Source organism: Aethalodelphis obliquidens, unplaced genomic scaffold (assembly GCF_003676395.1).
Source record: "Aethalodelphis obliquidens isolate GAN/ISIS:26980383/991018 unplaced genomic scaffold, ASM367639v1 scaffold103, whole genome shotgun sequence".
Lineage (NCBI taxonomy): Eukaryota > Metazoa > Chordata > Mammalia > Artiodactyla > Delphinidae > Aethalodelphis > Aethalodelphis obliquidens.
The window spans coordinates 1,055,327-1,068,010 of record NW_020838047.1 but is presented as its reverse complement, the minus strand read 5'-3'; the positions used below and the strand labels follow the sequence as shown (position 1 = coordinate 1,068,010).

Genomic DNA, 12,684 nt, shown 5'->3' with positions numbered 1-12,684 from the left:
ACAGTGAGAGGCCCGCGTACCGGAAAAAAAAACAAAAACTGTATACGTACGTGTCACCAAGAGCAAACAAAACAAACAGGAGACCGTCCCCGGCCCCTGAGCTGGCATTCTGTTCCTAAGGCTAATTTAGTGAGGCTTTTGCCTTATTTGGGGTTTTTAGTACATGGAAGTGCTGCTGTGTCTGGCTTCCTGGCGTAAAACTCAAAAACTCATACAAAACTTAATTTCCGCTATTAACTACTTTACTCAGCAGGATAAATGATAAGCACCAAAAAAAAAAGAAGGGGAGGAAAAACTCAGAACAATTCATTCATTTACTAACTGCTCTTAAGCTTGACAGATAAACATCAGAGTTTGGCTTTTGGGGAAAACTTTTCCCACGGCATTCACTGTGGGCAGCAGCTCCTTCTCCTTCGTGGACTCAGGGATGAGCTGGGGCCAACTCTGTGCCGGGGTCTGGAACGGCCGTGAGGAGGTGAGGCACTGCTCCCGGCCGCTCAGAGGTCATAACCCGTGATCATGCACACATAGCCTTTACAACCTACATATGACCACTCCCCCTTTGCTCTTTCCTGCCTAGAGAGCACCGTCAGGCTGAGATGCTAACAGATGGGGTTTTGGATGTGACCACACTGCATTATGGTTTTAAGTGACGGCTTTAACACGTGCGTGTGCCCCCAGGCAATCTAATCACCAAATGGACTGGATATGATACTCCCTCTCCGGTGGCACTGGAGGTGCCCTTCCTGAGCATTAGGTGTCACTTTAAGACGACTTCTGGCCTCTCCGGGTCACGGCTGCCTACCCCTGATTCAGAGGATAAACGGCACGTCAAACAGCCAAAGTAATTCACTGAAGGAGATTCCTGAGCTCCTGCTTTTTCCATACTTACTCATTTATTCATCATCCGGAAAACATTTATCAAGCTTTCCCTTCTTCCCAGGTGGTGTGCGAGTGCTGAGGACTGAAAGAGGGACAGGCACAGCCGTTCCCCTTAAGGGACAAGGCTCTAGAAGTCGTTAGGCCAGAGGGCAGGGACTGAGTGACCCGGGGACGCAGGGACCGAGCTGTGGCAGCAGCAGAGGGCAGAGGTCTTGGGGTGGAGTGGGTGGGAAATTGAAACACTTCCTGGAGGAAGGGACACACGAGCCACATCTTCAAGGAGACAAGAGGAGCCAGCAGGAAAGCCGGAAAAGAAGAAAGAAAGAGAAACGCAGGGGCGCTGGGGGCAGCACCTCCAAAGGCAAGGAGCACGTGGGGCAGAGGGACTGGCTTGACGGAGAACGCAATGCTCAGGAGGGAGCAGGCATGTGAGTGCACACAGGTGGGCAGGCAGCTTACAGGGGCCCCAAGTGACAGGCTGAAGTGTCTCAACTGCTGTGTCCTTCAGGCAGCGCCAGGCGGGAAGAACCCTGCCAGGAGGGCGAGTCCGGCCGGGGGCGGGGGGGGGGGGAGAAGGGGCGGGGGGCGGGCAGGCAGGGGGACGGCGATAGTTTTTTTTTTAAGCTATTTTAAAGTCTCTCCCTGCCCCCGCCCCCTCCAAAGAAGTGGATCAAACCCTGATGGCAACAGAACTTCCTAACATAGTTTTGCATAATTAGTTTAGCTTCCAGTCAGAGATTCAGCGTCTGGCCCAGCTTTGCTTGGTGAGGTATTCTTGCTTGGCGTCAGAGGAAGAGCCGGCTGCTGCTGTCGACTGCCGCGGGCGGGGGGCCTGGCCAGCCTCGCCCGTGGCCTGCTGGGTTTGCTTAACAGGAGCTGCTCCGGAGGACACCGGAGCCCAGCCTTCCAGAAGTCCTTGGACCCTGCAAAGGCCCTCTGATCTTCGGACCCTGCTTCTAACGACACGACCCCCGTCACCCAGGCCTGACCGAACCCCATCGACTACTCCAATGCACCCTTCGGTTTCCCCTGCGGGACGCTGATGCCGCCCGGTCCTTGCTTTGGCTTTTTTTTTTTTTTTTTTGCGATACGCGGGCCTCTCACTGTTGCGGCCTCTCCCATTGCGGAGCACAGGCTTCGGACGTGCAGGCTCAGCGGCCACGGCTCACGGGCCCAGCCGCTCCGCGGCACGTGGGATCTTCCCGGACCGGGGCACGAACCCGTGTTCCCTGCGTCGGCAGGCGGACTCTCAACCACTGCGCCACCAGGGAAGCCCCGCCCAGTCCTTTGAACCGGGGTTGCAGTCTTGCCGTGCTGGCTTCAGGGAAGGGTCGTAGGTCCCGTCCCCTCTCACAGAAGGGCCTCGCCTCGTCCTCTACTTTACCGTGTGTTTCTGGAAGTCTGGTAGTCACAGTTCAACAATGCTTCCTAAGACACACTGGAGGAAATGACAGTAAATAAACAAGCAGTAAACAGCGCTCTGAGCGACACGGCCGGAGGAGTGAACTGGCGCTCGGAACACAGCCCTGGCGACATGACTGGTAGCCCTGCGGCCGGGATCCCAGCCCAGCTGCTCACCTGCTGTGTGATCCTGAGCAGGTGAGCCTCTCCGGGCCTAATTTCACCTTCAGGGTGCCATGAGGACCAAGAGAAGCAAAGCGTGTAAACCACCGCAAGCGGCCGGTGGGCAGACGCGCCATCACTGCCACCGCCCAGCAGGAAGGGCGGGTCAGCAGGGACCCAGGGCACCTGAAGACACTTCCGTCTCTGCAGCCGTATACGCCTCCTTTTGCACGAATTCACACAGCACTGGCATTTCCAGAGCACACTCACTGTGCAGCAACCCAAAGCCTGCTCCTCCTAGGGAGGCGTCGGGACTTCACGGGGGGCGTTTCTGAAGCGCACGTTTGTTTTCATCTTCTGGGTGAACAGAAGAAATTACAGACGCACCGACACGCCCTGTCTAGTAGGGGGTGGCGTTCTGTGAGAGGCTGTATCTCATCCTGGCAGGGCCAGTGCAGGGAGCTGGAAAGCTGTGTGAATTAACTGAAGATCCTATTACTGGCTCGGTGACGGAGAGCTCGGTGCACCATTAGGGCCTGTCCTCTCGGTTTTCTCCCCACCTCGATTAGTTCTGTTGGGCCAGCCAAACGCAGCACCGAGACCCAGATCCGGCATTCAGGACCGCTTGGACTGCTCCCTGGGGAGACCTGTCAGCTCCCCAGTGACCCACAGGACGGCTCTTTTCTCACGTGCTGGTGTGGGAGGGAAGGAATGTATTTCTCCGTAGATCATTTCCACGCACCGGCGGCCTGATGGACTTACTAACATTCCCATCAAAGCAATTCTACTAAGTGTTCCTAAAATCATCCAACATTCTTAACACATGAGCAGCAAGAATAAAACTTCAGGCAACAGTGATGTGCGTTACGGTCAGCCCGGTTACATCCCTGACTGCCACCGGAAACGCACCAACTCACACTGATTTGTGAATCGGTTTCTCCCAGTGACCGGGAGCCACAGAGAAGCAATCCCGAGGTCAAGGGCCACCTAACCCACCAGCGGACACCCGGGCACCCGGCCCTGTCCTTCTCTGCTGTGCTTTTCCAATTAAATTCCAAGAGGCTGAAAATCCAATTGTGTCAGACTTCCCCAAAGAAGGCTTCCTGTATGAAATAAAACGAACCCCACCCTGATTTCAAATCCAGTGAAGTGCACTGATCTTTTAAAAGACTGATCGCCACACAGATCGTGGAAGGTGAAGGAGAAACGGTTAAGCGACTGAAGAGCAATAAAGACTGCATATTCCTCACGCAGCGTCTGAAGGATGAAGCCAAAACCACCGCCTGAGAGAGCCCAGGCCTGGGCTCGCAGGGAAACGTGCCTGGAACCTCAGAGCCCCTCGGTCACTGCCCTGCAAAGGCCTGGGAGTCGTGGCCTCACCCGGCCCCTGGCCTCCTGGCCCTCGGCAGCCTTTCCAAGCTGCTGCCCGGCCAAGGCCGCAGTATCTGCAGAGCTCACGTTTCACTTGGCTACACATGAAAGGGAGGCTCAGAAGCCAAGAGGCTGCAGAGAGCCCGGCACTGCGGCCAACCTCGCCCTGCAGCTGCCACTCAGGCCTCGGCAAAGAGCTGGGCAGTTTAGGCAATTTGAGGTGTGATAACGTTTCGGTAAACAGTGACTATTTCGCTCGTGTACAAAAGAGTACTATGCCAGTGCGCCCGTTTCTACTTTTCCAATAATTTTTGCTTCCCCATTACATACACAGGTATTTTACAGGGCATTAAAATCCTCATGAGACCGGCACGCAAATACTTCTGATTCACTGCTTTCCACTCCGTTTCCGTACCATCGACTGTATTCCAATATCTCTGGCAGAGCGCTGCTTGATGATCTAGCTGAGATCCTAAGAGGTAAATAAAACATTCACTGCCAATTGATTTTACAGACGCTAAATGCCAGCGCCCAGATACACATGCAAGACAGCCTCTCTAAATTCAAATTCCTTCATGCGTTTCTTACTGCTCCATTAAGTAAAAAAAGATTCAAAGACCTACTAAAAAGAACATCTAGAAGATATGCTTGTCACCGGAAAGCCATAAAATGTGTATAATTTAATAGTTTAGCTGTATTTCAATTGGCATAGACTCTGGCTGGTTGCAACTTGACTTTCAAAAACTTTCCAGAAAGAACTGAGGCCCAAAGAAATAACCAGATAGGAAGCACTAAGCACTGCACACAGAGTAACAGGTAGCAAAATGGTTTAGGAAAAGACTGTTTAAATGTTCCTTGTACACAAAATACATGTTGGCTTTTCCCTACCCCCCACAAAGTGAAGTATCTCTCTGGACATAACAGCATTTCATTAAAATACTGATTCTTTAATAGTGAATAAGTCTTAAGTGCTGTTCTCAGAATCTCTGGGTTGGATTACCACTCAAATACGACTTGATCAGAACTTGAAATGTTTCCTCTTCAATATAACAAACATCCAAGATGAATGTTACGAGGTATTTTTCCAAGGCAACAGCAGAAGGGGCTGTGAATGCCATAATCCCACGAAAGCCCATCATTTTACTTGCTCTTTCCTTTAATATTTCTATGTGGACAGCACTCTGCCGGGGCATTTTGATCTGATCACTTTCTTAAGCCTCCACCTCCATTTGCCACATAACATTTTCTCATCAGACTGACTTCAACCGTATCTACCAGCACTTGGAGGACAGCCGCTGCGTATAGACAGAAATGAAGAAAACCATGTTTTTTTCACTCGCGTTTATTCTTTGTTTGTCCTTATTCTGCTGGGCCAGTGTCCCCTTCCCTGCCTCCAACCGTCTCCTCTGCCCAGACCTGGCCCCTCCACCCACCATGGAACAGGGCTGCCCCGGCTAGCCTGCCTGCTTTCTGTGGCACGCGGCCGCCCCTCCTCCTACCACCCTCCCCCTTCCTCTTCCTCACACCCCTCCCGCGTTCCCACACTCCTCTCCTCCCAGAGCATCTCCTGAGCAAGCAAGCAGCTGGGGACACTTTCCAGCCTTGTTTTAGTGGCATTAACGTTGTAGGGAAGGGTCGGGGAGAGAGAGAGAGAGAGAGACGGAAAAAAAAAAATAAACTAAAGGTAAAAAGAGAGGAGATGAAGCAGCAGCTTTCTCACCCATTTCCCTGGACTGCACTCTCGCTGCTACAGACTCGAATGATGATACATAACTGGCAACTTAACCAGTACTTAACTAAATGTAGAGACATAACAAAGTTAGTTCGAGTCAAGTAATTATGTTCAAACATCCGGGGAGAAAGTGAAGAGAAGAGTTCTCCAAACTTAAGAAGAACTGATATGAGACTCTGCTAACTGTTTCTCCAGGAATCATAATACTGAGGATCAATAAATACATCTGTGTGGGGTGCAGTCAGGCCCACCCCCCCGTCCCCTCTCCTACTTGTCCAGGAGAGCCCTGTCCAGAGCACAGTGTCATAGGCAGTGCTATAGGGAAGACGGAGGCCAAAGGAAAAGACCTGTATTTAGGGGATTAAAAACCCTAAGAGGGCTTCCCTGGTGGCACAGTGGTTTAGAGTCTGCCTGCCGATGCAGGGGACACGGCTTGGTGTCCCGGTCTGGGAGGATCCCACATGCCGCGGAGCGGCTGGGCCCATGGGCCATGGCCACTGAGCCTGCGCATCCGGAGCCTGTGCTACGCAACGGGAGAGGCCGCAGCAGTGAGAGGCCTGTGTACTGCAAAAAAAAATAAAAATAAAGAATAAATAAATAAAAATTAAAACCCTAAGAATTAGAGAGGGGACAAGAGAACCAAAGGGCCACAACAGCAGCAGCGGGAGCAGTTCTGGAAGCGTGGGCCTGGCCACACCGCCTGTGTCTCTGGAATCTGAAGATGATCCCGGTTACCCTCTTCAATCAGATTAACATGCTACACCATGACTTTCACGGACCTCCTTTTGGATGCTTTCACGTCATATTTTCCACCCTCAGCAAGCGAAGCAGTCTGCTTTCATCACCTCCGGCCTCGAACGTGCCACGCCTCCTGGCTACTGTCTGCCTGTCTGCGTCCCCCCAAAGGTGAAGGTGTAGAGGCGATGGTGTAGAGGTCATGGTGTAGAGGTGGGTGCTTAGGTCAAGAGGGTGGAGCCCTCGAGAGTGGGATCAGTGCCCTAATGAAAGAGGCCCAGAGAAATCCCTCATCCCTTTTGCCCTGTGAGGACACAGTGAGAGGTACCAGCTGTGGACCCAGGAGGGGGCCTCCACCAGACACCTGATCCTGGACTTCCCAGCCGCTGGAACAGCGAGAAATCATTTCTGTTGTTTACAAGCTGCCCGGTCTGTGGTATTTTATGAGAGCGGCCCGAACGGACTGAGACAGCCCTCCACCGAAGGCCACAGGGCAGCCCCCCTCAACCCCACCTTCCTACCCGGAGGGCCCCCAGCCCCTGGACACGTGCTTAGTTGACAAGGAGGTCGGGTTTCTCCCACTTACAGTTTTCTGTCTGGGACGGATGCCTCTGTTGTTTGGAATCAGATGTAAATAAGACCAAGTTCAGGGTGCAGGTCAACAGGACAGACCGTTTCCCAGACGCAGAAGCCACGCCTGCTTTAGGACCAGAGCGGGTGCGGCCTCCGTGGGGAGGACACCCCCCGCCCCTCGTCTGGAGAAGGGGCTGCTCATCCCGCGCCTGGGCACACGGTTCTCACATCCACCCATCACTCGGCTCACAGCCTGGTCCCCACAAGAGCGCAAGACCTGTGCACCTGAGCTGCATGGCCATCTCTCATCATGAGCACCCGCCTCAGTGCCTGCGATGACATCCCTGCTGGACGAATACATGAACAAATGAACGTCATCGCTAGCGGGCTGAGTGCTGCAGTGTGGATGGCAAAGTGGGAAAAACCACAGCCAAAGGGAAAGCCGCTTAATAAGGCGATTCTACAGTGGGTCAGGCTCACCAGCTGTGAACACACGGACCACACGCCTCCACGCGTGCGTCGTGTTGCTTGGGGACAGCTACCCACCCTTGTGGACTGTTCTTAGCACCTCCTCTGGGGCACAGTGCGAGGTAGATACAGGGGAACAGCAGGAGGAAGGAGGCCTGTCACTCCCCGTCCCCTGGGGCTGCCGGGGAGCCTGGCACACCGAGGTGCACGCGGAGAACCTGGAGAAGCGTGAGCCGCTACCGCTCACTGGTGTCCACTTCAGCGTGTGCTAGAAACATAGCTAAAAACGCGATATGCCCTGGAAGAGGGCAGCTGAGGGCTTTGGACTGAGTGAATTGCTGGCATTTGAAAAACGTGAAGCAAAGTCTGCAGCACACCACAGCAAACAAGTATCTTCCTTACAGACTCTTTTGGTGGTTATAAGCAAACAGTCACACAGCTGATAGACAGCTTCTTTTTCTTGGGTGGCCTTTAAACCGGGAGTGTACAACTGACAGACAAACCATTAAAGAAAACAAATCTTATGGATGTTTCCAAGGGCAGAGAGCTCTTGAGAATACAGTCACTGAACTAAAATGCAGGAAATTCATGTCGCTCATTGCTCTGAATATTAGTTTCTCTGTTTCATCACATTTAATAATTATGATAATATTTTGCAGAGAGCAGGAAAATTTACTGGGAAAATTTGCTGCAGTAACTTGAGCTGCCATCTTGAGGATTCATGGCAGGATGAGGGACACTTCCCGGTAAAAAGTCAACTTTCTATTTGGAAGACAGCTAGATTCCTGGCAAGGCCCGTGCCCCAGCCCTGCCTGAACCTCCCACCTGCCACTGGAGTCGTGGGGAAGAACGGTCCTGCATGATGGGCTCTGCACAGCCCCCATCCAACCCTCACAGAAACCCAGGGAGGTAGGGAGAGAGCCAGAAACATGGCAGGGCGGGGGTAGGAGCAGGTTTTCATACTAAACGGGAAGGTCAGGTGAGACCTCTAGTTCAACTGCCTGGTTTAAATGTTTGTGTCCAGTGTTTTCATTGATGCAGTGGAGAGAGATGCTCACATAATTTAAACACGACATCAAATCTGAAAGACAGTTCATAGTTTCAGAACTGAAACAACACTGGAATAGAGCCATGCATATATGGACAATTAGACAAAAGTGTCAAGGCAATTCAACTGGGGAAAAGAAAGTCTTTTCAACAATGGATCTGGAACACTTAGCAGCCCGTGGAGGAAAAAGGCATCTTGACCCCTACCTCACATCACATACAAAAAATAACTTGAGATGGATCCCAGAATCAAATGTAAAATCTAAAACTGTATAAGTTTTCTAGGAGAACACACAGGATACTATCTTAGTGATGAGGCAGACCTCCCTCACCTCCCCCCACAAATCTTAACTAACCATAAAACTTTATAAATTGAACTTCATCAAAACCGAAAAATTCTGTTCATCAAAAAAGACAATTCAGAAGATAAAAATGCATGCTACATATAGGGGGAAATATTTATAATACATATACATGACAAAGGACCTCAATTCGGAAATATAAAGAACTGCAAATAAACAACAACCAACAAACCCAATTGAAAAACAGGCAAAAGATTTGAGCAGACACTTCGAAAAGGAAGTAGACAGGCACTCAACATCCTTAGTCATCAGGGAAATATAAAATAAAACTAGAAGGAGATCGTATTTCACACCCATCAGAGCGATTAAAATTAAAAAGACTGACAACAGAAGATGCTGTCAATATCACAGAATGAACAACTCACACAGGTTGAGTCTAAAATGGTACAACCACTCCGGAAAACTGCTCGACCACTTCTTATAAAGTTACAAACGCACCTACTCACAACCCAACAATTCCAGTCCTGGGTGTTACTGCAAGAAATGAAGACATGTCCACATACAGAGCCACATAGAAATGCTCCCTGCGGAACTATTCACAACACCCCAAACCGAAAACCCAAACGTCCATCTGCGGGAGATGGGCACTGGACTCCTCAGCTATTTAAAGTAGATAAATAAAGGACAACGTACTGATGTGTACACGTGGGAAATCAGAATAAACATGTATCAGAATAAACATATACAAATTACATCTACATGATTTCCACAACAGGTAAAGCTCATGTACTGGAAATAAATCCTCACAGGGCATGAGGAAATCCCTGAGATTACAGATGTATTCTATATACCTTGACAGGGATGTTGGTTATCCAGGCGTGGACATGTGTTACAACTCAGTAATTCCATACTTAAGGATTTCCACACTGTAATTCACATAATGTAAATTTCACCTCAATATTAAAATGTTTAAAAAATAACCAGGGGCGGCACTGAGGGAAGACCTTAGAGATGACCACACGTGCCAGATACATGGCGATGTACGCACGTGGAGGAAAAACCACACTAGCGTCACAGTGAGTGACAAGCCACCCCGGCCATCAGGAGAATGGCAAAACTGGGAAAACAAGAAACCCGGTTCAGAAACGGAGATCGGGGCCCAGCGGGAAGGAAACCCATCACCGAGCCACGGAAGTAAGTGTCCACTGTCATCTGATCCCACACCAGCACTGGGGGCCTCTTACCAGATGGCTAGGAACCCATCAACTAGGGATCCCGCCTGAATCCCACAAACAAAAGGAACACACAACTGCAGGGTTCTCGGTGGGGAGAGAGAGATACAGATGATTTTGCCTACATCTCAACTCTTCTTCTTTTTTTCCCAATAAATTTACTTATTTTATTCATTTATTTGTGGCTGCGTTGGGTCTTCGTTGCTGTGCGTGGGCTTTCTCTAGTTGCGGCGAGCGGGGGCTAACTCTTCGTTGCAGTGCGCGGGCTTCTCATTACGGCGGCTTCTCTTGTTGTGGAGCACGGGCTCTAGGTGCGTGGGCTCAGTAGTGGCTCACGGGCTCTAGAGCGCAGGCTCAGTAGTTGTGACAACAGGGCTCAGTAGTTGTGGCTCACGGGCTCTAGAGCAGAGGCTCAGCAGTTGTGACGCACGGGCTTAGTTGCAAAGCGGCATGTGGGATCTTCCCGGACCAGGGATCGAACCTGTGTCCCCTGCATTGGCGGGAGGATTCTTAACCACTGCGCCACCAGGGAAGTCCCTCAACTATCCTCTATACATAATATTTGAAAATACTATGACAGACGAGCTGCAGAAGCTGAGATGTATCCATGGGGCAGTCGGTCTTCCAATACAACAGAAAAGTCTCACACTGGGAGAGTAAGTCAGCTCCGTATTCACTGAAGAAAACACACAGGCTAACATGGATGCATGCATTATTTAAGTGGGATGAAAGAGTGTCCTGACAGCGAGGGCTGTTAAATATGGCAATGGGTTATGACACCCCTGTCGCTGGAGACTCTGAAAACTCCGACCTTCTCACGAGGTGGGTTCTGCCCAAAGGCAACGGAAGAGATGATGACTTAGGATCTCTATGACTTCTGAGCCACCAGATCATTCGAAAGGCTGCTTTTATTCCTGAAGTTTCTGTCTCTGTTTGTTTTTTAGGGGCGGAATCTCCGGGATGAGGAGGGAGATGAGCTGCAGGAGGGTGACACCGAGGACACGTGTGGAAAGAAGACATCTGGGAATGTGAAGGAGCTGCAGGACCCAAGTGCAGGGGCCTCAACGCCCCAGGGTCCAGGTCACAGGAAAGCAGAGGCGGCTCGGGTGTGAGCCGCAACACGTAAGCTGCGTGTCTCCGTCGCTGCTCTCCGAAGGACCGCTCTGATGGCCGATGCAGCGTAAAGACGGCGTGTAATCACAGAGCACGGACACCCTCTCACTAGGAAATCATCTATTATCAGGACAGAGGGCTGACCCTGCGAACCCAGAGGGTGCAGTCAAGGTCTTTAAACAGCAAACACACAGACCCTACCTAGGCGCATACGCTTCGGGATTCTGGCTTTCAAAGAGCATTAAAAGTACAACCTTACGGCCCTTTCCGCTAAGCTCTTTCACCTTTGACTAAGTCTGTTGTAAAAAGATGCTTGAAAAATACTTGAGGATGTTCTGTGAGTAAAATGAGTGTTACTGAAAAACAGTAACTGCCTTTATTCCCTACTTTCTCCAAATACCTGACTATGTAAGAGGAAAAGAAATATCCAAAACAAGCAATTTTACTGACACTCCCTCAAAAAAAGAAGAAAAAAACCCCCCCAGTAATCCAATTCAAGTATATTGATCTCCAAAACTAAGAAATAAGAGAAACCTAAGGGGAAAGATTTACTAACTAAGCCACCCCTGACAAGCCCAAATCTAACTCTTCTTTTTCTGAATAACTAAACAGTAGGATATGAATTACAGGTATTTTTAACCAAAATGAACCATTAATCAATATATATATAATTTTTTATATATAATATATGTATATAATTTTTTATATTTCTAGATGATTAAACATCTAGCAGTGAATATAAAATTAAGCAAGACTACTTGTAATAAGCATTTAATATATATGGCATAAAAACATAACAGATCATTCTAACTGCATTCATAAAAATAGATAATTTAAGATAATGAGAAAATTGATCATTAGAGATAGCTATGGCGACAGATTAATTATAGTTAAAAATCTATTAATGTAATATACTACATCTATATGTTTTTCTAATTTATCTTACTGACGCATAGTTGATTTTTACTGTATAGCAGTGATTAACTTCTATATATATATAGTGTGTGTGTGTGTATATATATATATATATACACAATCTATTTTATACATCTATATGCTCTTTCAAAAGTTGTTTAACTAAATGTTTCTTTGGGCAAAGCAACCAGGTTTTCACGTCCACCAGGCCGCGAGCCCCTTGAGGTCGGGGCCAGGTCTCACCTTCACATCGGCTGCCCCAAATTAACCCGTTAGATTTCACTCCATCCTACAGAGATCCACCAGATTAATCGTCTTAAAGAATAGCTTTTATCAGATTACCTGTCTGATCAGCCTTTTTCTAATTCCCTTTCTAGCAAACTCAGTTCAAACCCCTCTCTTTGGCACTTGAGACCCCAAACGATTATCTCAAATACCTCACCCTCCTTCTCAACAAGTATCCAGTATTCTAACCAAACTAGAGACCCTCTAGCTCCCCTAATATGGTCTCTCTTTCCCAAGCCCTGGGACTTTTTTCCAACATTCTCTCCACCTAAGGAGCTCTCTTCCACAGACCACTTGTCAGAAGCCTATGCACCTTGCAACACACAACTCAAATACCACACTGTCCAACCTCTTCCTTATTCCTTAATACAGATGTATATTCTCCGTCCAGACCCCACAGGGTTTTTGCCTATAGTTCTCTATTGGCTTTACTGCACCTTTACAATATGCATTTGAGATCTTAACT

At 49.3% G+C, this 12,684-nt stretch overlaps 1 protein-coding gene and 1 long non-coding RNA gene across 4 annotated transcripts in view; one reads left to right on the top strand and one right to left on the bottom strand.

Annotated features, from left to right (window-relative positions):
• The window catches only part of SH3RF1 (SH3 domain containing ring finger 1), a 159,577-nt gene that overhangs the window by 54,033 nt on the left and 92,860 nt on the right, over positions 1-12,684 (bottom strand). The window lies entirely within an intron of this gene.
• On the top strand, positions 30-11,667 carry LOC113614765 (uncharacterized). The gene is made up of 3 exons (XR_003430718.1): positions 30-1,310; positions 4,151-4,295; positions 10,850-11,667. It is a non-coding gene; the product is annotated as an uncharacterized LOC113614765 (long non-coding RNA).